Source organism: Crocodylus siamensis, chromosome 4, assembly GCF_052110815.1.
Source record: "Crocodylus siamensis isolate JL-2025a chromosome 4, ASM5211081v1, whole genome shotgun sequence".
NCBI classification, from domain to species: domain Eukaryota; kingdom Metazoa; phylum Chordata; order Crocodylia; family Crocodylidae; genus Crocodylus; species Crocodylus siamensis.
The window spans coordinates 28,666,266-28,693,716 of record NC_143398.1 but is presented as its reverse complement, the minus strand read 5'-3'; the positions used below and the strand labels follow the sequence as shown (position 1 = coordinate 28,693,716).

Genomic DNA, 27,451 nt, shown 5'->3' with positions numbered 1-27,451 from the left:
AAAAACTTAGATAATGATCCAAAGGTATAATATTGTATTAGTTTGAGTTGTCAATACATCTTTAGAAGGTGTTATTAATGTTCAAGATATTCCATTGTTTTGATTTTTTGTACTTGATTCAGATCTTACCATTACCCAGACAATATTACAGACTTGCAAAAACTCTGGAGCTTACTCTAAGTCCCACATAACTTCCTGTTTAAATCTCACATTATAGCAGAGTTGATGCATTTGAATTTCCTTTCCTAACTCTTGTCAATAAAAAAAGCAAACAACAAAACACTTTACAGACAGGTATTACATCCATATAGTCTACTGCTGTCTTTGAAAATAGCATTTCAAAATCAGCTTCTTTTTTGTGAATGCTTTTCTTTCAATATATCAGTTTAAAACTCATCTGGCAGCTTTTTCTATGATGTGTTTCCAGTGATGGATGTTCTTTGTTTCTTTTTTGCAGCAAGAGTGTCCTTACTGATTTATATATAATCTCAGATGAAGAATAGTTTTTTTTAAGATGAAAAATGTGCAGTGTGTTTTTGTGTGTGTGTGTAAGTTATCACGGTAATAAATGGGCATTTTAAATCTATGTACTAATGGAAAATGTAAACATATATGACAAAGTATTTAAATGGACTACTCCTAATGGTCCAACTTAAAATGACAAAGGATATAAAGAAAGGGCCCACTTGCTGCTTCATGCTGTATCTTTAAAGAAATTACTGATCTTATATGAAGGTCTAATTGAAGGTTTTTACTGAAGTCTAACAAATCCAGAGTAGGTCCATGAAGTGCAGTGGGGAAGCGGACAGTGGTTTTCAACCAGTGGTCCGTGGTCCATCTAAGGGGTCCACAAAGGATAACTATCAAAAGTATGTGAATACCTTTACAGTTCAAAGGGGTCTGCATGTCCATTTTAAATTTCTAAAGGGGTCCATACCTCCATTTGAAATTTTTTAAGGGTCTACAAATTAAAAAAGGTTGCAAACCGCTGTTATAGATGACATTTAATACATCACTCCCTCAGTAACTGTAATGTAGCCCTTATTTAAGTTAGCGGTAATCATGGGGACATTCCATGTTTCACTAAAAATATATCAGCACCAATCTATATTTTTACAGCTATAGCCATACACAAGTATTGCCAGTACTGAGACTGGTGGGAGGAGAAGTTATAAATTAAGCTTTCTTTTCCATCGACTCCACAGTAAGCTAAATGAAATTGTATTTGGTCTGTCATATTTATTACACTGGATGTTGCATGTTTTATGTGCTCAAATGTTTATCTATCCATATACTTTCAGTAATGACTTACTGATGATGCACATTATTTTTCTTTCTAGAAAATCCTTAGGTAAAGATAGAAACTTTTTATATTATGCACAGAACAGAAAATTGTTATGATTGGATCCAAGCGGATAAACTAGTAATGCAATTCAGCCGTTGATTGTAATAGTTCCTCATATGAAATGCATTTATTTTCATTTCAGCGGCATCTGACACTATGTACTGAATCTAAATCAACAGACACATGCACACTAAAAATGTAATATATAATATTGTCAGCAGTGGTCTGCTCAAATACCTTCAGGTGCTTAGATTGTGTGCACGGAATCTCTGTTTCAATAGAGAAGGGTCTTAAGAATTTGAACTACATAAATCAAGGATGCATAATGATGAAGACCATAATAAAGCACAAATTACGGGGGGAACTATCTTTGAAAAGTACTATTTAATATTTACAAATAGTGAGATAATGCAAAAAAAAATTAAAAAGGGTGGGAGGGATTTTTATTTAATGTTGGTTTGGGAAATGAGTAGGCACAGTAACTATGTATAGGACAAAATTTTAAATATAGTTAGATACCTTTGAATGCAGAGAAGCATCTAGTTAGATTTTAAAATATCAAATTTAACCTATAGAATTATAGATTAATTAAGTGCCAATCTCCTTTTTTAAGTACCACTGGGTGTGTCTACATTAGACATTTTACTTGAGATTAGAGCTAATTACTGTGTACTAAACATCACCATCTACACATGCAGATCCTTACTGTGCAGTAATTTGCTCTAATTGTGAATAAATTTGCTACTCGTAAATACAAGTAGCAAATTTACTTTTGACTACTTACTGGGTTCATCTACACAAAATACTAACTGTGCAGTAGCCTCATAACACTGCATAGTAGCATGCAGAGCAAAACCCATGCTAATATGCTACTGAGCAGTAGTATTAGGCTACTGCACAGTTAGCATCACTAAAAAGCTGTGTGCTGGTGCTACTGTGCAGTAGTGCCAATTACTGTGCATTGATTTAGTACTTGGGTATGCAAGTACTAAACTTAAGGCACAGTAATTATGGCACATTAATGAATGTGTAGACACACCCACTGTGCAGTACAGCATGTGCAGCCCAGCCAGGAGCAAATGTGCTTCTGGATAGCAGGGGGCAGGAGATTGCTTTCTACCCCCAGGAGCTTCCTGCTGCTGAGGCAGGGGCTTCACCACTGGAGCCTAGACCAGGGCATTGTCCCCCTATCCTGGCAGCAGGGAGCTCCCATCCCTCACTTCCTGATCGCGATCAGGGAGCAGGGGCTGGGAGATTCTTATCTCCCAGCCAGAACTCTGCAGTCATGGAATCTCCCAATGCTGGTTATAAGAATCTCCCAACACTGGCCAAGCAACTGTGCATTTGAGGTATCAAATTTAGGCATGATTAGCCATTTTTACAGTGCAGTAAGCGTGCGCATATGTAGACAAGTGCCCATACTGCAGTTGGAAGGTGGGGGTTGGAAGCTACCTGCTGCTGGCACCTAGGGGCATTGTCTCCAGCCAGGCTTCAGTTGTGGAGCATGCCGTAGCAGCAGGTAGCTCCCAGGGGAAGGGAGCAATGTCCCAGCCCCCACCAAGAGACAACTGTCTTCTGGTCCTGTGCTCTCTGCCAGTTCCTGGGCTAGTACCCCAGGGGGGCCTAGAGCTCCTCTTGGCTACTTCATGGGCCCAGTGCAGGGCTTCAGGGAGCAGGAGCTGTCTGCTGCTAGGAGCAGCAAATCTTTTCCTGTGTCCCTGCACGTGTAGACATGTGCCCTGAACAAGATGTGTGCCCTGAACTACTCTAGAGTAGCTTATTCTAAAGTAAACTGATCCCACATTATTTGCATGTATAGATGTGTCCTAAATACCTTAACAAATCTGGTCTTTGTGTTTGCTTTATAGAGGGCAGAAGCAGAATTTTCATAATGACCTCTTCCTTGTCTTAATTTTCATTACTTAGTTTTTTGGCTCAGCAATGGAGAACTGAGAGTCCATATGTTGTGTCCTCAGTAGAACATTCACATGTTGACTTAGCAGAACAAAGGGCACATCTACATGAGGCATGTTACTGAACATTAGCCTAGTTTACTGAGCAGTACAGGCATGTGTCTACACATGTGCACCCTACTGTGCTGTAAACATGGCTAATCATGCCTAAATTTGATAGCTGCAGATGCAGGTATCAAATTTAGGTGTGATTAGTTAATGTCCAGTAATGCACATATAGACATGACCTGGCACTAAGTTTAGTGCCGGGTCTGCCCTACCTGTCTGGGAGCCTCTCCTGCTCTAGGGCTTGGCTGCCTCTGTGGCAGCCCCTAACTGCAGTCTATAAAATCCTTCAGCCATTTCATGCCCTAGGACACAAACACCATAAGTCTGAAGGAGCATGTACACCCCCCAGGACCACTGCAGGCCCTATATGCCCTATGTGGACAGGACACAGGCTGCCTCTGCCTGCCTTGTCTGGGAGGCAGAGTGGCTAATTGGCCACTGTAAGGCCACACAGCTGTCAGAGCACTCCCGTTGGGCCAGGTGGGTGCTGGAAAGGGCTGATAGCTCCCCAGGACTGCTTGCTAGCTGTCTCTGTCAGCAAGGTCAGCAGCAACTCCCTGCTGCTCATCCCCAGCAGCCTGCTCTGCACCTGTAGGTAGTGTGGGGCATAGCTTCAGCTGAGCAGCTTCCAGCCCCTTGTTGTGCTCCTGCCCTGGGTACTGGTAGCTACCCAGGTTCAGCAACACGGGGACAGCCACATGGGGGCCCAGAGAGCTGGCACAGGACAGCATGTCGTCTTTGTCCTCCACATCAAGGCTTGGCCCTGCCCATGTGCGCACGCCTCTGCCATTCATCTGGGGGCCCAACTGGAACCAGGAGGGAGATTAGGGACCTTGTGATGCTCTGGGGCGATGCAGAAGTCCAGAGGCAATTCAAGCAGAATGGCTGCTCAAATACCCACACTTATGAAGCTCTATCAAGCAGGATGCAGGAGTGAGGGCATGCCTGGTCAGCAGTGCCATATAAAGGTCAAGGCCTTGCAAGCAAAGTGGATGGTTATGACTAACCACAATGGTTGGTCTGTTTGTGCCCACAAGACCATGCCCTTTATGTGGTTGCTGACCAGGATTTTGGTGCCTTAGGACCCAGGCCACAACCCTGCAGTTTTCACCAGCAGGGGTGGCCTTCCCTGCCCTGCCCCTTCAAGCGATGGGGCCTTTGGGTGCTCAGTGCCCCACCCCACCCAGCTTCCTAGCTGCTGTATCCACTACCACCCAACCTGCCCACACTCCCCTGGCCTTTGGTTTCCACCGCACAGTATGCAGAGAGGCAAGACATAGTTCAAAACTTTATTCAGCAGCCCATGTCCCTGTGGCTGAGCGGGAACAGGCCTCTCACACCCCAAGGAAGACATTGATGGCAGCAGCCTTCTTGGCAGGGACATGTAATGTTGCCACCGGTAGCCCTCCAGGCAGTGACAGAGTTTGTGGGGCAGTCTGGGCTTGCCCCCTGTGCCATCGTAGCTCAGGGTCCCAAACCATTAGCACAGCTGTGCCCGACCCACTGCATCAGAAGGATCATCATCAGCAAGTTTAGTGGCTCAGGCACCCCTTAGCCTGCCCAAACAGCTCATCACGCACCACTTGGGGCATGCATAAGGGGCATGCCTGGGGGACAGCAGCAGCATGGGGGGGTGACCCCAGGGTGCTTTCCTGGAGAGATCCCCAGTGGGGAGGGCAGGGGCATGGCCAGTCCCTCACTCCCTTGTCTGGAAGCCCTGTGTGCCCCTAGGTGCCATAGGCTGGGTGGCAGTGCAACAGACTGGTTGCCTGCAGGGAGAAAGTGAGGAGTGGGGTCTTGAGCCATGGCAGCAGGTGCTGCCAGCAGCTTGCCTGGCCCACGCTGGGATGGTGGGCTCAGCCAACAGCTTCCTGGGACCAGGTCTACCCTGCCAGACTTACCATGGTCCTTGGGAACCTGTGCATGGCCAACCCCTGATCTGAGGCTGGGCAGCACACAGGTCCTGGTGCAGAGCATCTTATCTCTGAAATATTGCAAACTCTCACAAAATACTTCTGTCTCTTGCCTCTTCAGGACCAGCACCTGGATGCAAGAAAGAAGCCACTGGCCCCAGTGGGGATGTGGGCACTGGTTGCTGCCACCCAGCACTGAACCCCTCTGCATGCTCTGGCTGTGCTATCAGAGCACACAAGATCGGACTCTCCTGCTCCAGCAGCTGGTGGAGGTGGCCAAGAAGTGGTAGGCATGGGCTCAGTCCTGGCGTGAGGAGAATATCACCTGGGAAACCACCCGGGAATTCATGCAGGGCCTTGTGGAGCAGGAGTTCCGGGCTGAACTTCTGGCCCTGGAGTGGGAGTGCCTCCAACTGCTCAGGCAGCAAACTGTCATTCAGGTCCAGGCCATGGAGCCACAGACAATGACCACCAGACCCTGGACACTGTCCTGGGCCTGGTAGTCATGTGCAGGCCCCCCACTGCCTGGCTTCCATCAATGACCCTGCAGGGCCCCTGGTACCTGCTCTCTGCTCCTCAGCAGGTCCCTGCCTGGGCTTGGGAGGAGGTCCTCAGGCACTTGTCACCTGTAGGAGCCCCTGGCCCAGACCCTGGCCCAGGTCTGCTGCCACCTACATGGGCCCAGGCTCACCACTTGCAAGGAGACACTGGCCCTGTTGGCCCTGGACTTGGGCAGCTGGAGGGGGAGCTGCTCAGCCCAGAGGAGCCCCGTCTGCTGTTGCCCAGGGATGAGCCCCCCACCCACAATGGTTGCCTTGTCTCCCAGACCCATGGGGGAATAGTGAGAAGCCGGGGTGCTGGATGCCTGCCCCCAAGCTCTTCCCCCTAGGTGGTTCCATTCCACGTAACAGCTTCCCACTCTGGGACTTAAAAACAGAGACGGCAACTGTTGTACATAGTTTTGACACTGGGAAGTGGTTTTTTTATTGTTGGTGCATGGGGAGGGCAGTGGAGGGGCTCTGTTGGCTGAGGAGGGAGGTAATGGAGTTGTGCTGGAGATAGGCCAGATGTAGGGGTGTGTGGATGGTGGGGCAGGCAGGCTAGAGAGGGGAGTACTCCATGAGCTGTTCTGCCAGAGTTTCCCATACCCAGTGCCCTGGCCCCCACTGGCAGGTGCATGCCTCGCTTGGGGCCTCAATGAGGGGGACCTGCTGCAGCTGCTGTGGGTCGGGCAGATCACCTGGATGTGCATCTTGTCCAGGCATGGGCGACTGGTGCCATCTGAGTCGGGGGGAGGTTACATGCCCCCCCCCAGTGACCAGTCAGTGACTGGGGAGAGATCCACCGCCTCATTCCGGCTAGTGCTCACAGCGGTGGGGGGGCACCAGCACTCCCTCCTGCCCCCCCGCCTGTTGCCTAAGCAGGGAGTGCAGCCTGACAGGGGGTGCACATGCACCCCCGTGCACCCTCTATGCATCACCACTGTGTTCAGGGCCCCGATACACTGGGAAAACCCCAGTGCATGGAACCCTGCAAATGCCACCTGGGGGTCACGGATGCAGAGGATGGTGTCCACCAGCCTGTCATGGAGGGTGTTACACGGCTCTAGGAAGGCTTCCCCAGTGGTGGCTTTGCCTACCCTGAACAAGTGCCCCATGTACCGCAGGCTGGCGAGAGTGGCCAACTTGAGCAGTGCCAGAGTCTGGTGGGTGTTGTCAGGGAGGGCCGGGCACATGCCAGTGTGCTGGTGCTCCAGGTGGGACCGGAGCTGGTGGAGCAGGTCGGTGAAGGTGGCCTGGGTCATCCTAAAGGCATTGGCCCACTGCTCGTCATCCCAGTTGTGTTGTACCAGGTGCTGCCACTAATTCCTGATTCCACCAGAGCCCTGGGAGGGTGTGTGGCATGCAGGTAGGCAGTCACTGCATATGAAGAAGCCAGGCGGAGTGAGATGGCCATGGGTCAGGTGAAGGTGACTGTGGCGGGCCAGCAACTGAGGTAGCCAGCATGATTGAGGTACCCTGTCCTGTGCTGCCAGGGCCTGGGGTAGCTATAGCTTAGGAATGCCAAGGGGGCACAAACAGAGCTGCCACGTGCTGCCTCTGTGTTCACCACACTGCTTGTCTGAGCTGGCTGCCCAGAGAACACAGTGTGAGGCTGTGTTTTAAACACTGCTGCCAAGTGCTGGCACCTGGATCTGGCTTCAAACATGGTTGGCAGGTACTGGAGCTCCCCCCCCGGTGGCCACAGGGGCTCATGGCAGGGCTGGCACTAAGTTTAGTGACAGGTCCCTACACATGTAGACACCTACCCAAAATCACTTATGTGCATTAGCTTAATTCACAGTCATTCTAGTCACGCTTAAATGCACGTGTAGACACATCCAGAGTGTCTTATGAATTATTGAGTAGAATGTGTGAAGTATTATAGGTAGCCATTTTATACCATGTTAAACAGTTAGAAGGTCATTAACCAAATTTTGGTTCTTCACCCGAATTGGAAACAACATCTACAGCTGCTTGTGGCTCCTTTGAAGACTCAAAGTCTGCCTTTTCCTGTTAATATAAATGGTGTTGCCAAATCACCTGCTAAGGGCATTTTCATAGTTACAAATGCAGAATTGCTAACCCGAAGCAGTCAAACATGAATCAGGTACCCCCAAACCATGAGATCATCTTCAGATTTATAAAACTATAAATAATCAAGTTCGGGTTCTTTTTGTCTACCTTCTAGTTTGTGAGTCTTAAAGGCATAGTTTGGTCCTGTTTTCATGTTTTTCTCTGTAACCAGGTGATTTAAAAGCTTTCACTTTTAAAAATAAAATCTGGGGGTCTAATATGATCAATTGTCTCCAGGATTTGGAGCCTTGAAAAATACCAGTTATCAGAGACACTTGGCAATTTTGCAAATAGGAGTTGGGTGTCCACCTTCCGTTATCCTTCACTCAGAGTTAGACAGTGAACTGCCATTTTTGCCATTCAAAAGGTACCTGTTACTCATCCTTGAAAACAATGTCAAGCAAAAGCAACCTCTGGTATGGAAAAGATTTCCTAAACTTGTGGTCATTTGAAAATCTTGACCATTGATTAGCTAATGCTGAAATACTTTCTTCAGTTTGGTCCTAGTGGAATCAGATTCCTACTAAAAAGCATTTTACAACTAGTTTTATGATCAGATTCCAGTGTGGTTATGCTGGAATGAAGAAGTGGGTAGGTGGGAAGTGAGTAGAGTGGAAGCTGTGAAGGGAAAGAAAAGTGAATACATATAAATAGACTCCAGTAGTCCCATTTGATTAGGGACAAAAATAGAAGTGATTACAGTACAGTGCTGCAGTTATTGTGGTAATCCCTTTAAGATGCTTGGTTGTTATGACAGTTTGAGAGACATATGTTTAGAATGTATTTTCTAGGAAGCGTAGGGAGTAAACAATTTTCGTTAGCTCTTCTTTTAAATTCTGCATTTAAATACTGTGCTAAATGCAGTTTTATAAGAATGAAAAATGATATGGGAGAGGCCTATTAAGCATAAGATTCATTTGTTCTTTTTCAGTATTGTAATCACTGTTGTCCTGCATTGTTTACTGTTAAAAGCAGTTAACACTGGGTAATATTATGCACACTGGATATTTCTTTGTTGAAAATATTTGTACAAAATTCAAACTATTTTGCATTGCTCAATATAAATGTGTTTCAGTATGTGAATTCAAAGAAGGTGCATTATTTCCTTCTTTCAAGACAGATTTTCTAGAACTGCTGATTAGGATTTGAGGTTCTATTTTGAATATCAGATGTTAGCACCCTGGAAGTTGAGGACCAAGGCCCATCCCTGTAAGTGGGGTGGGTGAGATGGGTTGGTGGTGTGCCCTCTGTTCATGGTGGCCTCAGGTTCCCCTCTTGGGGACGCTTTGCTGCTCTGAAATCCCTCCTTTTGTATTCTTTCTTCCCTCTGATGATTCTTCATTCCTGGGCACTGGTGATTGGTCTCCCTGTGGTCATTAATTCTGCCCACATTCTGTCCTGTCAGCATATTTGTTTGTTCCAACAAATGCATTGCATGCACACATCTTAATTTGGTTATTTGCCAGTCCTCCTAATTTGATCTGTTCACCAACACTGGAAATCCCAAGGGCTCTGCAGTTTGGCACTGTGACCTAATGCCACCTTATCTCATGTCATGGAACAGTGTAGTACAGGTCTTCAGTTTCCCAGCCTGTGTCTGCTGGCTTCAGACATAGTGGGTCTTGAAGGAAACTTTGTCACAAATAGGCTTTTAGAAATCAATTAGCCATTGCTAGTCCCCCTGGACCATTGTTCTAATGAATAGTTCCTTCTGCTAGCATATTTATCCATTGTGGCGATTGTGCTCTTCTATCCCTTGTCTTCACCTGCTGTAGTTAGGTGGGCTTATATTAGTTTTGTCAACAGTGGAACACCATCTGTAGCATTCTGGTTATTTGCAAGAAGCAGTGGCAGTTTAGAAATCTTTTGTACCTTCTGTAAGGACTGACTTCTCTTGCTACTTGTGATGTATGAACTGAATGTGAACCATTAGAAAATGGCTAGCAAGCCAAAGAACATTTGATATATAATATTCTCTTGAACTTGCAATGGAGTAATTACCTATAAACATAGTAGTAAGCAACTAAGAAACTTCTTGATTTTCAGCTGCAGAGTTTGTTTATCCTAGGATATAATTGTTACCTATTAAGAAGTTGCCTTCTTTTTCAGTTATTTAAATAGCTCTGAAGTGACTATATAAATTGAAGATCTATAAGCAACCTAAACACACAAAACTCTTGAGCTATACATTACCTTGTCAGTAACTATAAAGTCTGTCTACATTTTGAGTAGCTGAGACAATTTTACTTCAGTTAAAAGTTGTGTGAAGGCATGGAGGTAGGAAGTCTACTGCTGAAAGCCATAACGCTGTCAGCCACTGATTTCAAAACTCACATTTTTCACTTCTACACCATAGTGCTAGTGTAATAAAAAAGGATGAACTGAGACCTTTTCAGTGAATTTGTCGGTGCACTTGTCCAGTTCATTGGAAATGGTAGTATATTTTCCTTAAAAACATAGGCACCTTTATAGCATATTCCTACTACAAATACCTTCGTATTTCTCTTACAAGCCATGCTCAAAAGGTGTTCATTTTTCTCTTCTACTAGAAATTAAATGCTGGTATCTGTTGTATGCTTTAGAGTCTACCATCACTTAAATAGCACACGTTGAATGTGCTGAATGAAATTGCTTTTATTAAATTGATGGTCAGGATTTTCTTTTTCCTCCTCTGGAGAGTTGCATAAGATATTCATTAAATGTGGCATATGTTGTGATAAGTTATATCTGTTCTACAAGTATCTATGATAACCATAGGCAGGACCTAAGGCATGTTAGTCAGCCAGAAAGAACTTGTCAAATAGAGCTTGTTCGTATAAGGACAGAAGAAGCTCATTGAAATTTTGTGGCTGTCAGTGGTGGTCATTGCAACCACTGAACCTATTCTGAAGCCATGTCAATTAAAGGAGACACAAAGAAAATAGGTTTGTCATGTTTCTGTGATCAATAGTCATGCACAGATTATTAAAGATGATTAATGTAATCTGCTATACTTTTTCATATATATTTTTTTTAACTGAAATACTACTACTGCATGCACCATTATGTGTTGAATTCCCCAGATAGCAAGAGTAGGAAGGGGATTCATGTTTTAGGTTACTTTAAATTTTTTTCTTTTTTCTTTTTAACTCCTCCAGAGTCTTAGTAAGTGTCTTAGTAGATCTGGAGAAATTCCTGAATGGATCACTTTGACATGACAACTCTGACGAAGTGGCTTGGCAAGAAAGAATCCATAGTTTTACTAAAATATATCCCTGCCACTCTATCACTTCAGCATGAAACAACTGAACAGTTTTCTGATCCCATGGTCGCATCTACACAAGATGCCTACTACATAGTAGCTCGCTACTACTGCGCAGCAGTGTTGCAGGGCACAAATTGTGATATGATGATATTGTGCAGTAGGTATAACTGCACAGTCAGTGTCTTGTGTAGATATGGCCAATAGGATTTTAAACAAAATGTACTCTAAATATCATATTATCTTTCAAAAGCCAGGAAGCTTTAGGTAGAATTTCTATAACAGTTATTTGAAAGCACATTTCCAGTGGTAGTCAAAGTAACATAGGGGAAGCCAGATTTTCACCACTCATCCCAATGCAAATACAAATTCATTTCATTGCAAATGATGGAGATACTCTGGACAAAATTCTTGCCTCAGTCAAATCAATAGGAGTTTTGTTATTGACTTCATTAGGGCCAGCATTTCTCTTGCCATATTTATCCTATTATACGTAGCATCTGAAGTGTTCCTAGATTCTAACATAGAGTAGGTTACAGCAAGTGTGTCTACATGGGATGCTAACTGCGCAGTAGCCTAATAATACTGTGCAGTAATCCAGCCCACCAGGCAATTTCATCTGGCCTACAGGCAGCTGCCTACCAGTTTACTCTATCTGGCCTGGCCCCAGGCTGTGCTCACATGGGCCTGAATCCTTCTCACTCACGCAGGGGCAGTCCCACCCTTACCCATGGGATGACCCTGACCCCAGCCGCACAGGAAGGGAAAAGAAGATGGTAGGTTGGGGAAGGGCAGTGACACTGGGTGGGCAGGCAGAGGGAGTGGACTGGTGGTGGGTGGGCGGACAGGGGGAAGGTAGAGAAGTGGTAGGGGTAGGGCAGCAGTGGGGAAGGGGGAAATGGTGGAGGTAGGTGGGCAAGTGGCAGTGACGGCAGGCAGGAGTGAAGCAGCAGCTGGGTGGGAGCATGGGGCTCTCTCTGGCATTGTGGGGCTCAGGCATGTGAGCCCTACTTGATGGATTTGGTGGCCTGGTCACGTGCATTCCTAGGGCTTGCTGGGACTGCACATGGCTGGAGGGCTCTGCCTGCCTTGGGCTGTGAGTGCCCAGAGGACCTGATCCTTGCAGCTGCCACTAGTGGCAGGAGATGTGCATGTTGGGGGGGGGCATTTGTGAAGGCTCATGTTTGCATGCGAGGGGGCCACATGCACACCCCACCATACACCTGCACCCACACTCCTCCAGCCACTCCCTCCACTCACCCCACAGTCCCCACGAACTCCATACCCACACACAAACACAATCACACATCCCCACAAACACACCCTGCACAAAACCCGCCACACACTCACAGCCCCTCACATATCCCATACCCACCCACACACAACCACACATCCCCACAAACACACCTCCACAAACTTCCCATACCCATGCACACCCCCTAAACCCCACACTTCCACACACAACCCCATGCTCCACATACACACACACAACCCCCACAAACCCCATATCCACCCACCCACCTATACCCATACCCCGCACACCTACCCACCCTGACATCCCGCCTACAAATGTCACAGATTTTCACACATACACACACATCCTCCCTCACACCCCACATGCACCCCTCCAGACACATACCCCCACAGGTCCCCCCCAATATACAAAAGTAAGTTTCCATTTTGAACTATTGTACAGTCACCTCTATGTACACCACACAAACAAAAATTGAGACAAAATATTTTTTTTGAAATAAAATTAAAATGTGTTATTTTACGTTTGAGTTTTAGTATATATATATTTTTACCAGGTCCAAGATGGCAACCTCCCTTCCCAAAAGTAGTACTTCCAGGGGCAAGGGGCAGGACTTCAAGTGGCAAAGGTTGGGGGTTAGAGGCAAGATTTCTGGTCCAAAGATGGTGATTAGGGGGTGGGGCACCTGTCAAGGGGTGGAGCTACCCTTGTGGCCTGCTACAGATCACCAAAATTCATTAAATAGCCCTCCAGCCAAAATAATTCCCCACCCCCAGTGTATATGTACCCAGTTTATCAGTGCCTGTCTTGTCTATTTTCAAATTTTTACTGCCTCCAAATCTAGCACCAATGCTTCTGCATAGAGCAAGCAGAGACCTTTAATTCTGTATTTTACAAAGTTGACATTTTTTTAGACGTGCACTGATAAAGATTTTTTGGGCCAGAACTGATGGCCAATTACTATTGAGCCATATTAATGGATACTGATCTGATTGCCAATATGCATCCCTGCAGCTTGGACAGCAGCGTCTGGCTGGTAAGTCTGTTGGGGGAAAGGAGAGGAGGGAGGGAAAGGGCATGGGGCGGGGCAGATCAAGGCTCCCACAGTGAGGTACGGAGTGGGGTTGGGGCAAAGTTTTTTTTGTAAAGGCATTTTCTCCAAAGTGCATTTTCCAAAGAGAGTGAGGGGGGAAACTAAGGATTTATACAGTTTCAAGATGAAATGGTAAAACCTAGTTGAATACATGACCAGATCTAGCATTTGGTAAAGGGGGGTGCAGGTAGTGCGGTTCCTCATCCTATAACACAACACACATTTTTTTTCCAATTAAAAAAAAAACTAGAAACTTTAGCTACCTATACAAATGCTGGTTTGTGTTCTAATTAGAATGTGTCAGAGCAGATTCAATTAGTCAAGTCTGCTCTGGTTTCTTAGAACTCTCCAGTGTGGACTTGCTAGCACATGTATATGCCCCCGTGCATTTCAAAATGGCTATGGGGGTGTTTAAACCTAAACCTTATCGAATGAGGTTTTGATAAAATGTTCTGCGACCATTTTTAAACTTGCAGGGGCTTAATACACATGATGGTGAAACATTTTAATTAGAGTGGCTTTCTGGGAACTGCTTTAATTAAAATGCCACCCCCAAGCATGACTATAGGCATCCTTTACTAATATGCTAGGGTCCTAAGGCTATATTATTCATATCCAAGCAAAAATAATAAAAACCTGGTGGGGGAGGAAGCTATTACCTTCTAGCCTGGCCACCAACAGAATTGTTCCCTGTACCTCCACACATTACTCCTCTCAGACACTCTGCCAAAGCTTAAAAGTGTCCCTCACTGTCCTTTATGCATTACCCCCGCTCCTCAAATGCCCCTTGGCTCCAGTCCCTCATTATCCCATATATCTGTATGCTCAGCCCCACCCCATCATGACCCAAACCAGCAGACTCTACCATCCCTGTCATGCTACACTGAATCCTATCCTGCCCCCTCACTGCCTCCATGAAAGCAGTGTGCCCTTCATGGCTATGTCCCCATCATGCCTGAGCCCTCCTGACTCTTAGCCATTTTCCTCACACCCCAGTGACCTCTCCCCTGCACCTCTGAGTATTCAAACCTTACTACAATCCCTCACACCCCCCTGGATCCTCTCTCACCCACAATCCCTCTTTCTCTTAACCTTCTTTAGACCCTATTTCACTCCCTTGAACCCCATCAACCTCCTTAGCGCCATACCCTATCTACCTTTCATACCTCCCTGCTCCTATAATACTCCAGCCCCTCCTTACCCCACTCCCTTTTAGCCTATTGCCCCCCTCTTCCCCCAAAAAACCACTGGCGCCGGTGACCCCATTATCCAGTCCTCATGGCTCCCGGGAGACACTTTCCCACAAAAATCCTACCAAACAATTCCCTCGACCTCTCATGGCTGCTGACCACAGAGTGTGTGAGGGCAGGGCTGTAACTGTTCTCCCCAGTGCTCCCCACTCTTCACAGACCTATTGCTGGCCTCCACTGCCCTCCATCCTCAACAAAAGCAATAGTTGGGGAGGACTCAGCTGCTGGAAGCACCCTTTTCTGGGGAGACCAACCCCTTATTCACCCATGTCCATGTTTATCTTGTCCTGGTTGCACTTCTGGTTCAGCCTCTATCATCTGCTTCAATGAATAACTTGGGAAAAGGTCACTGTGGTAACTTACTTCTTAGCCTCACTTCTGTAACGCCTTCCAGGCATGGACTGCTTTGGCACTGCACAGCTCAGTCTGTTTTTAGGCCTGTCCCTCCCCTCCCTGTTTCTAACTTGTTGTGGAATCAAATTCCCCAGTAATAAAGCCACCCAGAAAAGTTCCTAGGTAGCAGCACAGCTTTATTGGACATGATAGTGGGTAAGCAGAAAAAGATTGCCAGGAATAGATAACAGATACGATAATTGTAGAAGAAAGGCTAGCTTGATTAGAGGATGATCAAGGGTTGTTAACATCTGTGGAGTGTAGAAATTAGCAGAAATCAATAGAAATGCAGCTGTACTTGTCAGGCAATTTGTTTTAAGTTTTCAGTGGAATAGGAATCAGCAAGGGAGTGTGATAGCACCCCAGCCTTTCTCCCCGATCTACCCCTTTTTGGATAGTTATATAAAAATGTTCTAATATAGATTTTTTAAGTAACTTTCAGGAGACATAAATAGCATACAGGTTAATCTGGTAACTAGGAATTTGTATATTCTAAATAAATTTAAATGGGTTGGAAGATGTTAGACTTGCAATGACTCTAGTGTATTTGCTTCAACAAATTGATTCACAATTTTAGCAACAAGGCCTGTAATTTACACTGGGGGAAGAGAGATAAATAATCCTTGTGTGGGAGGTTAAAATTATAGCAAGTAGCACTTCAGCTATTCTATTTTCATCACCTATAAAATAGATTAGGAAACAACCCTGTGAGTGTGTGGAATCATATCGTCAGTACCACAGTTGTTAGAAGAAACAACCTTAAAGCTATTTTTAAAGTAATGTAGTGGAAAAAATAGACCATTTGTAGCAGGATGCACAGGAAAGGTAGGATTTTTTTTTCAGGAGACCAGATTTTATATTTTAGTGTCTTAATATTCTGATTCTTTCAAGTTATCACAACATGAATGAGTGGTTTGTTTTCTATTTCATGATGGTGATTTCTGCTTATTATTTATCTCTTGATAAGACATGTTGTCTTTGCCTAGGAGCTTAAAATGTAAATAGACCAAACAAAATGCACCCAGGGGGCTAGAGGCTGATGCTACTTTTTCTCTGACACTCAGGTATGATAGTGAGTGTGCCTTTCCTTCAGTAATCTCTCCTGTCATCTCTTCTACCTCAGGTTTTAGGAGAACTCTCTAGGGAGTTGGGAATTGATGTTCAGTAACATGATTAGCTGTAGCAGTAGATGGGATTCACTGAGATGAACATAGTCTTCCCTGTAATATGGGTAATTTGAAAAGAGGTAACAAGCATTAAGCTGTATTAACATTTCTACAATTACTTGGGGGACTGCTTTGTTCATTCCCACCTCCACCTAATTGGAGTGTTCTGGGGGCTTCCTCTGGTGGGAGTAGCTTTGACATCAGGTCTTTATATAGTTATGCTGCTGAGGCCTGAAGAAGGACAGGGTACTGGGCAGAAGCACAAAAGTCCCTGCAGATGGTGTGTTCCATGGGTTCTCAGGATAAAACTGTTCTGTAAGGAACATGGAAAAACTGAGGAAATATTAAATTTTCATCTTAAAGTTCCCTTTTGTTGATGTTTTTCCAGATGAAGGGGATGAACAAGATGAGTACATATTTGCTTTTACATTACTACACTTTACCAGCAAAAGTGCTGCTTAGGTAGGGTGATCAAATGTCTTATTTTCACTAGCGCATTCGTGTTTTAAACACCTGTCTTAGGCATCTCATTATCTTGTTCAAATGAATATTTTTGTCCTGTTTTTCAGAAACTTCCATATACTTCTTATGGTATGTTCAGATACGCATTTGAAGTGATTCAAATCCCAGTCAAATTTGAATTGATTCAAAATCAGAATGACTCATTATTATTCAGATGTGCAGCTGCTCCCTCCTGCACACCCTGCTGGAGTGCTTCAGGATGCTGTGATTGAATGCAGTGGCAATACCCTCCAGCCAGGGAACATCACATCCCACAATGCTCCATTACACTTCCACCCTCTCCTTGCTCCCCCACCAGGGTACAGTTGAGTGTGTCAGACAGTGAGGGGGGAGACAAGTGCTGTGGGATGCCAGAGAACCTTTGAAAAAGAAATGCTTAGGTACCCCCCACCCAACACTTTTCAGGCTGTCCTGTTTGGGGATTTGGGAAATATGATCACTCTGTGGTTAGGATTCTCCATGAACTTAAACTGGGCTCACACAGCTAAGATCACAGGCATTGCTTTGAAAGTGTTACAATAAATAGTAAATGGAGGGGCAGAGCAGTTTAGGAAGAAATAACCACTCATGTATAATTTCCCATTGTGGGAACCTGGGCTTCTTTTGTGGTCCTGAAATGTAACAAGCTTTCCTCCAACCCCTCTATTTGTGCTTTCATTCTTTTGGAGCCACACAAGGGAAATGCCTTTGTACTAAAAGTAACATGCAACAGGAATAGGAGTGGATATCGCCAAGAAAATTAACTTTCAAGACATTTCTAGACTTTTTATGCAGGCTCAAGAAATTCAAATTAACTTCGGGAAGGATGCATATTGTGATGTTTTTCTGAATCAAACCCAAATTCTAAATGTTCTGAATTCAAAATGAACGGAATTTCAGTATCAATATGATATTCATAAAGAACTGTATAGGAAGCTTTGGACTGTTGTAAAGCTTCCTTATTTCCAGCTATCTTCTTTTTTAATATATAGCTATGGCAAGATATACAATCTGATTTTGATTCACATCTGATCTGCCTTAGATGCAGGCACTGTAATGCAGGTGTGTCCATAAGAACCATACTTTTTGTTTCAGTGTAGCCTGTGGTACCCATTAATAACAAGTGCCTGAAACAACTGTTTCCTTCATCTACATTGAAATATATCTCGTCAGGTTACAGCGTAGGGTTGTAACATCCTTTGAAGCATAAACAAATTCAGATAGGGCATCAGATGTCTTAGTGACTAGAGGGAGGGAAGGCAAAATACACAAGAATAAGGGAGAATGCTTTCACTACCAGCTGTAGCACCTTTGAAGAATTTGCTCCATTGAGCAAAGGAAGATGTGGATCTCTTACTGGGAAGCTGAAAGTTCTTCTTATGAATGTTAGTTCTCATTGTTCATGCAGGTGTGATATGGGAGGAACTCTAAGGGCTCCTGTCACTTAAAAATCATGCTTTCCTGAATGTTTTTAAATTCTTTATAACAACACACAAGATTGCTGTAAGAGGAGAGAAAAGACTCAATCTCTGTGTATTTGGCATATTTTATGTACAATCAGTATATTCCCTTCAGTATATTCCCTGCATAGTTAATGTCAGCTCTTGTTTGCATATGGAACACAGCAACAACGCAACACTATACAATTAAAGGTTATTGTAAAACCACAGATTTGGTAGGAGGAATCTGAGGAAGTTGTAATTGCTCCTTCTTTTTCTAAAAGTCACATTGACTTCAGCTGATTTCTGTATCATAGCCTATTTTATCACATCTGATTAAATAGTAATAATAAATAATACTGACCAATTAAATGGGCTTGTTCAATAAAGCTTATGCATCTTGTGACTGCCAAGTTTCCAATACCCGGTCATGTGCAGCCTGGATCCGAGTGATGGGTGACGTATGTCTTACAGGCTCCTGTAATTGGCCGAGTAGCTGTTCGCTCTGGGAGTAGTCTTCCCCTATCTCGCCTGCCATGACTTGGAATGTTCTCAGTGGAGGGGTTGACTATCCGGGGTCCCTCTGCAGCACACAGTCTGCACGATGATCATTCACGGGGCTCCACCACCCCTACACCCCGACCTCATGCCACCTCGATGGGCCCCTCTGTATTCTTGGCCACGTCCCCTCTCTCCTGTAGCTGTGGTGCCTTTTGGGTTTCTTCTCATCTGGAGTCTCAGCCCTGGAACCTGCTTTGTTTACCCCTTCGTGGGTCTTCTATGTTTAGTGGTCCTGCTCGTGGAACCTACACTCATCCAGAGCAAACTCCGGCCCTCGGGATCAAATCACCATGAGACACCTTAGGGCTGTGCTACACTTACTCTATATACCTAGGCCTGTCCTGTCTCTCAACCCCTTCACCTGGGGAAACAAAAAGGAAAAGCACAAAAGAAAATCACAAGACTCCTTGTCTGTCATTTCACTGAAACTTAAATAATCTCCCTCCCTGATTCTTTATAACAGGGTACCGGGAGCCTGGTCCCCCTATAGTCTAGCTAGGGGCTGCCCCCTTCTGCTGGTGTTGAATGCATGTGTCCTACCACTTGGGTCATCCTCTCTGCCTTCTCAGTTTCTTTTGTGAGCCCTGGGCCACCCCACTTCTCTCCCTCCTGGCGTGTCCCTGTCCAAGAGCCTTGTAGTCCCCTTATGTATGGTTTGTTACTCTTTGTATACAGTGTAGGTGCCCTGTTTGTCTGCAGCCCTCTCTGTTGCTCTGGACAGGACCTCTCCACCTCTCCTCCCAACTGTTCCCAATATTCCCACCTGGGGTATTGTGGGTCTCCGTGAGTCCTTCTCTGCTGTTCCTGCTGCTACTGCTGATGCAGCTCGCAGGGGCTGCTTCTGGTTTGCTCTCAGCACCAGTGACCTGTTCCCTGTTGCCGCTGCTGAGGCTAGGATCAGGAGCCTCTTCTGACTCTTCATCTGATGTTCCTCCTCTCTTGAGGGTTTCCCGGAATGGGTCCTGAGGCCACACGCTCCTCCAGTCCATTCTCCCCTCTCCTTTCCTTTCGCTGTCTGATATTTTTATTCTCGCCAGTCGGTAATTGCTGGTGACGTCACCAGCTGGCCTCAGCTGAATAAAGATGTGGCTGATGAGCTGCGCAGGCTTCTCTCCTTGTTTCCACTGTGTCATGGCTCCTGCTGCAGGTAAGTGGTTTTTTCTTGTTTTAATTTTTTCATTTGTCCCCTCTTGCCTATTCTGTTCCCCATAACTTTCTTTTCTTATCTGGGGTCGTTCCTCCTGTTCTCTCCTGGGACAAATCTCTGATTCAGTTAGTCATTAAGATAAGATGCAACATTTTCAGAGACATGCCCCTGGGAGTGTTCCTCTGTTAGTGGGGAAACTGGGTTTCCCTACTAGTAGAGGACACCCAGGGATTCCTTAGGCACTCCTCTGCTAGTAGAGAAACCTGGGGTTCCTCTATTTGCAGAGGTGTGCCCCAAACATTGACATACAATTTTCTCTAGTTAAAGAGAAACTAGAAGCTCTACTAATATGCTAGGTGTCTAACTATATTATTCAATTTAAGATCAAAGCAAAAACAAATACAACCTTTTATTGGACTGTTCACTAATTTTCTAGTTGACATACTATGTTCAAAAAACACAAGAAACTAGGCAAAAATGGTCAAAATAGTAAAAAAAAATTTGTTCATTGGTTCTGTAGTGTGGCAGGGCACAGGTTGTGCCTGCCACTTTAAGAGGCTTGAGCAGGCTGTGGAGCAGCTGGCAGGTGCAATGAGGCCCAATAAGGCAGTCACATGACTGCTAGAGGACCCCTGGTTTGGAGGAGGTCTGGGCACCCTCAGTATAAGCCCAGGCTCTAGGAGCTGAGCTGGCAGTTGCTGTAGGGAACTGAAGGAACAACATTGCCCAGCAGAGATCTTCTGCTCACAGAACAGTCTGGAAGTCAAAAGAGGAACTATGGGGATGGAGGAGGTTGAGATGGCCCCCTGTCACATGTAGACATTATAGTTAAATGTATATCTCTTATTCACATTTATGAATTATTTATGGATTATGTAAATTGTGAATTATTAATTATTTCATTTATTTGTGAATAAAACAAAAGCCAGTCTTCTTGAGCATCTTGAAAGTGCCTTCAATACTTCATTGTCAGTCATTTCTACACCTGAAATATTTTAGATAGATTTGTGAAACAGAAAAGCTGCAGGGCTGTGAAACAGAAGAGATTACCAAGAATGGGTAACAGACAGTAAAATTAAAGGTTATTTAATAGTGGAACAATAAAGCCATTGAAAAGGAGAGAGTGTTGTTAATACTTATGAATAAAAGAAACATTAACAGGAATCAGGCGAATGATTATGAGCCATGAAGTCAATTGACTTCTTCAGTCTTGTCTGAATAGAAATACCACTATCACTCCCAGGGAGTTGGTTTTAAAACTTGGATAGAGCAGGAATCAAAGGGGATGCAACTGCACCACTGCACCCCTCCAGACCCACCTCTGCTTACTGGTAAGAAGTTAGACCTGCTGAAGGTATTTGAGGAGAAATTTGAAAGAACTGAAGAGGTTATTTCAGGTCTCCTTTAAGCTGTTGTACACCAGTAGTAGTGGTTTACATTTGCCTTACTTTCTGGGGATCCCTGGAAGACTACCTTGAGAAACTTGCTATAGGGTGAAATCTGATAGAACCCCAAACTGTGTGTAAGTGGTAAAAATAGCATTTGCACATGTGGGAAGCTACCATTTAAATAAACAAAATGAAATAGGATTATTCCCTACGTCTGTTGCCAGCACAAGGTGCCCGAGGGAGGCAACGATTGGGTTCGTTGCCCGGTGTGCGTCACGCCAAATAAACACACTGTGGGGAGAAGTAGACAGAGTTTATTTGAGCTCAAGTAAAAGGCGCAGGGAGACTGTATTGTCTCAAATTCTGCGCACCTAGCCCTGCAACAGTGTATTTTTATACCCTCGTCAATTTTCTGCAGTGATTTTCCACCAGGTGGCCGCCCTCTTCCTCCCCTTTCCCTCCTCCCTTCTCTCTCCAAGCGGTGCCCTTGCATTCCACAGATAACAGTTTTAGCTTGCCTGTTTTCCAGAAGGACAGGAGATTACAGGCGCCAAAGAAAGGGTTACAAAGGTTGGGCAAAGGGGGGGCCCTGGCTCGCCTGGGCCTAGACCAGAGGGGCTTCATCGACACTCGTGGTCTTCCATCCCTCTGAGTTACCTAGGGTTATGCCCAGTGACACCAACATGTTTGTATATCTGAACTAAAACTTGTGTTTCCAACTGTGGTGCAATGCTGTAATGCAGTGGAAAGTACATGCATAAGCGTGGTTATATTGCCTTTATATCAATATAGAAATGGAATGCTTAAATGAAGTTTTTATGTGCACAGATTCTTTATCTATAATTTGCTTTTGCATAATTTGATTAGGGATTTTAGCCTAAATGGAGAATATGGTGGGATGGAGAGTAAGCTGAAATGACAACATGGATAGCATTTCTGCAGACATGCAACATAGACAGAACTGTATGCCCTCAAAGGGCATTTATACACATACTCTGGGAGGTGTGGGGGGAGGGAAGGGGAAGGGAGCACTTTAATTAGTGCAGCTCTGAGAGCCATGCTAATTAGAAGTGCCAGGAGCGTCACATGTATCAGTGTCCCAGCACTGAAAAGTAGTGGCAGGGAACTTTGACCTAAAGCTCATCTAACAAGCTTTAGTTTTAAAGGATCCCATCACCATTTTTCAGTACAGAGACACTGACACACATGACACTGGAGGCTGCTGGAGTGCGTTAATTTCCATGCTCCAGCAGGTTTGGTTAATCAAGTATGCCCTGACGTACTGAAATTACAGCATGTCAGAGTAGGCTCCCTGCACTTGTATAGGGGTCCAGATTGCCCATTGAATTAAATCATGAGTTTGTTATACATAATTCATACCAAACCTTGTGGACCTCATTAATAAGAGAGTCCCAGAGTACTGTATTTGCTTACATACCACATGCACTATCCTCCCTAAAATTGCTCCCCAAAATTGGGGTTCATATCTTAAGCTGGGAAGCTATTTTTTTTTTTTTATCATGGGAAAAGAAGCAAGCCTGCAGACACTGTGCAGGCCATGCAGCTGCCAAGATAGCTGCCTCTTGGTTCTGGTTTAGCAAGCAGAGGGGGCAAAGTTATGTCTTAAGCCTCTTCCATCCATAGCTATTGGCTGAGTACTGTAGCTTATACCTTAAGCTACAGTGGTACCTTGTGACATAGAAGCATGAGGCTTGTGGTATACAAGCAACACTTTTTGTTTACAGGAACATATATAAAGAACTATTTACAGTAAAGAAGTAACAGTTTTGCTGTTGCCCTTGCAAGGGCCTGGGGCCTAATCTTTCGTGATATAGAGTAAATCCTCCTGACAACATAGAATGCTAAGGCAGTGTGGCATTGCAGGTTCCTGCTGCCTCCCCAGACTGTCTCATGGGATGTCACTCTTCCTGGATGCTCTGTTTACAGGAAAACTTACTCTATATTCCATGATTCTAGGGTTTTTTCCCCCTACATTCTGCCTTCCAAAAGCAAGGTGTATGTTTTATTCGGGAGCATGTAGTATATGAGAAAATACTGTATACACAGTATAATGCAGCAGATGGTACACATGGACCCTAGCTTTAAAATGTGATTGTTTTGCTGAACCTTTTGTTTTCATAATCAATCCTCATTTCTAAGATATTCTCACTCTTTAAACTGAACAAACCATTAACCTTGTACACTATATATTTTTGTTATTTATCTCTGAATTTTAACACCATTACTGTTTACCACAAAGGTAATCCAAAATATGTTAGCTGTCTTCTTGTTAGGATAGAGGAACACCATTACTTCTCCTGTAATATACTCAAGAGGGGTGTATTTTCATCACTGATTGAAATGCTTTCAGAATGCCAAAAAAGCACCTCATCAGCATTTCGAGTGATGATTTATCTGAAGTAGTTTCCATCTGGTAATTTTGTTTGATGAATGGAAAACACAGCTTTAAGTTTCAAATTGCTGTAACTTGAGCCAAGAATTTATAGAGCATATTTATAAGAATATAATTGGGGCAGACACTAGTCTTGCTTGCTAGTGGATGTTTTATTTTCTCATGATCTTATCACCTTACAGCAGCCCATTCAAATAGAACATCCACTTACTTACAGTTCAGTACTCTGCAAAAGATACAGCTGTGAGGGTTGCGTAGTGGATATGGCCACATAATTCATCTGGCTTCTACACACAGGATCTACACAAAGATTAAATGAAGGTACAATATTATTTGAAGATTTCACCTCTAAATTGCCAGCAAGAGGGTTTTGTTTTGTACTGCTGTTGCCACTGGGAGCCAATTATTTGAATACTGCTCAGTCTGTTTCTTTTGTCATTCTTTCAGTGTTGGGTTTTTTTTTTTCCTCCATTGATTCCACATCACTACAGCTCAGACAGCAGCGTCCAGCATTCCCCACAGACTTCATTATTCTAAAAGCGGGGGGGGAAATAAACATTTTATCTTCCATATCTGGCATGCGCAGGAGAATGTGTGGGATGAATTGCATTTGCGAGCAAAGAAAAAATACTTAGGAGGATTAATTGAGCAGATCAGGAAAGTGATCTTAAGATACTATAGCTTCAGCTTTTTAGTTTAATATGTGCCTTGGTAAAGAAAATCACTGAACCATTTAGGATAAAAACAAACAAAAATCTTGCTTAAAATATTCCAATCATATTTTTGAAAATGACATAAAAATCCAAAAGGGACTAGCAACTTCTAATAAAATAAAACTGTACTTAGAGTAGCTAACAAAAGTACTATAAAGTGTCCTCATCAAAGTACATTTGAAACTACTTGAAAAGGGGCATCACACTGAAAACTTAGGCTTCTTTTACCTTGTTAGACAGTGGTTCCCAACCTTTTTTTGCTGTGACACTAAATTGGCCACCAACAGGACCTCCTGACTTGGAACCACGGGGGCTGCTGGGTGCAGAGTGTGGCGGTGGCGGCCTGGGGGCAGGGGAGCCGCCATTGCCCCCTTTGTGTGCGGTGGCCCCACCCCACCCGCCACTCCTGGGCTGTGCGCATGACTGTGTGTGTGCAGGCCCTTTGCAACCCTGCTGAGGACCCCCTGTGACCCTGACTTTGATTCTCAACCTTGGGGTGCAACCCATGTTGTAAGCAGTAATCTTGAGATGAGTGTCATTTGCTTCTCTTAAAAAAAACACAACAAAACCCCCCAGAATAATGGGAAAAACCCCCCCAATAGCCTTGTTCGGTGCATCATCATGGAATTCAAGAAGCTGAGAAGCCCATCTCATTACAAATATTTAATCATGGATTCCTCCCCCTGCCCCCTCAGCAGTAAAAAGATATTTAAGTTTTTAGCACTGGGCTCACTATATACGAGGTACTATATGTGTGTGTTTGTGTGTGTGTGTGTGTGTGTGTGTGTGTGTGTGGAGTTTGACTGGAGGGCCTGTCGGGATACCACAGGATACGGGCGCAGAGCCCAACTTCCTGAGGACATCCACTTGTCTTGCTGATACCAGGGTGGGCGTTAGTTGGCAGAATTGGGTTAGGCTCCTGCCTGTTATCTCGCCTGCCATGTCTTTGATGATTTTTAATTAAGCCTGGGAGGTTGATGATTTTCCTGACCTAAAGCCAGCTGACACTTATTCAGGTGGACAGTGCAACCAGGAAAAATAAAGGAACAAAAAAATAAAGGAAAAACCTCCAAGTTCTGAGAACGTCTCCTCTGTCTTCTTCCTTGTTCTCTTTTCTGGGTCTCTCGATCGTGATTCCAGTGACTGAGCGTTTTTTTCGCTCCTCTGTTAATTGCCATTCTGCCGGCTTACACATCCGATGGAGCCAATTAACATGGAGCTGGGGTTTCCATTCTCACTTTCTGTCGTTCCCTCTTGTTTTTTTTTTTCTCTCTGAGCTCCTTCAAGCTCTGGAGACCCAAAGGGTCTGTTGCCCTGTTCTCAGGGACTTCAGTCCCAGGCAGCAAGTGAGTGGTTCCCCTCACTGCTGCCCATGCTCTCTCTCCTCTATGTCTCTTTTCCCTTTTGCCACTGCCCACTGCCAGAAATAGCTACCAGCCACGTAATTGCCCCAATTTGATTCACCCAGGGAGTTAATAAAGTTCCATGGGGGCAGATCGGGAGGGCCCTCCAGAGCATAGCTGGGCTGCAATGGCCGAACGGGTCTTCTCCGTGGGGGCTGTCCATGAAGTGGGTACTCCCGACCTTCTCACAGGGCCATGTTCACATTTTGCTTTTACATGCAACTCCTATGTATTGAGCATGGTTTACAGTCTTCTTTTATATGTAATCTGGTTATGTTATTCACAAGGTTTGTTCCACTAGTAATTAAGTCCACAGGTCATATAAATCAGTGCTTTAGCTTTACAGTTTGATTTGCTAATAGACTAGTTTGTCATGCTGGGGGAGATGATTATCACAAATAATAACTATCCAGTCAGTCTTGTTTCCTCATAAAGTATGTCTACAGTGGAGGTTGTGTTTGAAATTGTATTCAGTTGAGTCAATTCATTACCAATTAACTTAGGTTTGTTTCAACAGACAAACACTTGTGGCTTTTCTTTAGGCTCTACAAGCCAGATCCAAAACCAGGACTTAGGTGAAATAGGACTTAAGTAGATTTTATGCACCTCAATTCAATACTGCAATGCAAAAAAACCCTCCATTTTGCACATGCCTAAATCTAGAAATATATTTATTAAATATTTCCTTGTTAAGCTTGGCAATTCCCTGGACACTTTTGGTATTGCCTCTGTACAGGGTCAGAGCTGCTCTAGCCTGTATAACAAGGGGTGCTGACAGAAGTGATTTTTTGTCATACTACTGACCCCCTGAATGCTCTATATAGCTGTGCCCTGACAGGAATGCTAAGCTGTAGAGCACTTTAAAAGTGCCTGATCATGTGCTGTGACAAAGAACCCTCAATTCATGTGGGTTCAGATGAAGGTGCTCCAAAGTGGGAAGCCTTCATTAACTTCTGTCAATGCCTGCCCGGAAGCAGTTGTTAGTGCTGTCTGCAGGATGGGAAGAGAAGAAGGGAGGGGAGGGAGCTCAATTTGGGGTTTGCCCAGCCTGTGCCAGAGGGTAGGGTTGGTGGATTGGAGCCCCTCTGAGGTTGGGGAGTGTCTCCAATCCACCTGCCTCTTCTTCCAGCATAGGCTGGGAAGATCCCAGACAGAGCTCCCTCCTCTCCTTTACCTGCCTCCTGAAGACAGCATTGGAGCTGGAAGGCAGGGGGAGCGGGGTGGGAGGAGGCAGAGCTAGGGGAGAGAGGCTATAGATATGCAGCCAGCTTCAAAGTAAAGCTTGATTTTCCCCCACCCCCTAGATCCTATAGAGAACATCTGTTGGAGAGGGAGGGGGTCGCTGTAACTCACGTTGCTTACTGTGAAGTGCCATGAGTTACAGGAGGGAACTGCATGTCTGTCAGTGTCCTTGGTGTTTATTTCATGAGCCTAAATCTCAACAGGGTCCAGAAACTAGGCAGAGTGGTGCTTAAGTCCTTTGATGTCTTGTCTTCACTACAGTAGTGGTAGGTCCTGGCACTGTGGGGCTTGAACATGACCTAACAGTGAGGCTCTTCTGGGCTTGATCATCTATTTCAAGCAGGGGGCTTGATTA

The 27,451-nt window shown here is 44.8% G+C and overlaps 1 protein-coding gene across 1 annotated transcript in view; it reads left to right on the top strand.

The window, feature by feature from the left end:
• The window catches only part of LOC149865599 (dol-P-Glc:Glc(2)Man(9)GlcNAc(2)-PP-Dol alpha-1,2-glucosyltransferase-like), a 191,544-nt gene that overhangs the window by 31,768 nt on the left and 132,325 nt on the right, over positions 1–27,451 (top strand). Inside the window, exon 3 of the transcript XR_016441735.1 lies at positions 5,401–5,565. The gene's annotated coding sequence lies outside the window, so the exon portion shown is untranslated. The remainder of the gene's footprint in view (positions 1–5,400; positions 5,566–27,451) is intronic.